At 37.2% G+C, this 1,552-nt stretch overlaps 1 non-coding gene across 1 annotated transcript; it reads left to right on the forward strand.

Annotated features, from left to right (window-relative positions):
- The first annotated feature begins 290 nt into the window (after window positions 1-290).
- LOC111814894 lies at window positions 291-395 on the forward strand. The gene has a single exon (XR_002819756.1). It is a non-coding gene; the product is annotated as a small nucleolar RNA U13 (small nucleolar RNA).
- The last annotated feature ends 1,157 nt before the right edge of the window (window positions 396-1,552 follow it).

Below are 1,552 nucleotides of genomic sequence, written 5' to 3' on the forward strand. Positions count from 1 at the left end.
TAAAGAATAGAGTGATTTGTTCTAATGGTGTTTGTAAATAGGATATCATGTCCGCATCTTGTACAGCAATTAACTACTAGGAAGAATGTATACAATGGGTGATTATTCAAACTGTCCTACCAATTTGATTTGAAACTGTCTCATTGCTATTTATCAATAAAATTATTGGGGGAAAAAAGAAAAATAAAGATACCTGTTTCATATTATGCCTAAGATGTTTGATATTCAGACAGATGGTGAGGATAAGCCTAACAGCCTAGGTTGTATGGTAATAACAATAAGCTTCTCTAATCATTTGGTTTATGAGCGTGATGATTGGGTGTTCATATCTTATAATGCATGAGATGTGCCTCCCTCAAACCTTGTTACGACATGGGCACATTACCCATCTGACGTGAAAAAAAATAAAATAAAACAAAATAAATGGATAAACTTCTCTTCTGGAGGGCTAACAACCTAAGTTTGCAGATCAAAATTAAAGAAACAGTAGGGCCACAAGGAAAGCCAACATTTTGGCCCTACCCTTCCATGGGCAATTAAGACTCAGGAAATATGAGAACTTCTACTGTAATGTCACATAACTCGGTAGTGTCCCAAATTTTCTGATCAAGGAGATTATGAGGCCAGAGAGGAAAGAAATTGATGATGTAGAGTATGCTTAAGGAGAGTCACATGGAGAGAAAACATTCTCTCAGGCTTTCACAGAGAACACACTGGCCAAGCAATGGCCATGACTCATCCACATGGCTGAAACTGACAAAGGATATACAATCTGAAGTACAAGATCTCAGGACAAATCCTGAGGGGATTTCACTGACTTTATCAGACACAAAAGCTACAACTCTTGTTGCATAAGTCTTGGTTTATCTTGGTCTTAACCATCCAGCAGAAATGTATAAAAATGAAGTATAAGAAGTAAAGCCTAAAGATCAAAACATTAAAGCAGAGACACTAAATCTCCTGGAAGAGAAAGTAGGAAAAACGCTTGACATAGGGTTAGGCAAACACTTTATGAACAAAAATCAAATCGCACAGGAAACAGCTGAAAGAATTAACAACTGGGACCTGCTCTTACTGAGAAGATTTTTCACGTCAAAAGAAATTACCAACCAAGTGAAAAGGCAACCCACAAATTTGAAAAAAACTCTTGACAAATAAGTACTCAGACAAAGGTCTGCTCTCTAGAATTTATAAAGAACTAAAAAACACTAGGGCCCCAAAATTTAAGGACTCAATCCAGAAATGAGCATCGGAGATGAACACACGCTTCTCAGAGGATGAAATTAAAGAAGAGAATAAATATATGAAAAAATGCTCCACATCATTAACCATCCACAAATGCAAATTAAAACAACATTGAGATATCATCACACCCCAGAAAGAATGGCTATCACGAGGCCCGGGAGATGGCTCAGTAGGATAAGTGCTTGACTGGCAAATGCAAGGATCTGAGTTCAATCCCCGGTTCTGCCAAAAAAAAAAAAAAAAGAATGGCTATCATAAAGAAATCAACCAACAACAAATGTTGGAGAGGCTGTGGGGAAAAAGGAAC

This window comes from Octodon degus, unplaced genomic scaffold (genome assembly GCF_000260255.1).
Source record: "Octodon degus isolate 3935 unplaced genomic scaffold, OctDeg1.0 scaffold01221, whole genome shotgun sequence".
NCBI lineage: Eukaryota > Metazoa > Chordata > Mammalia > Rodentia > Octodontidae > Octodon > Octodon degus.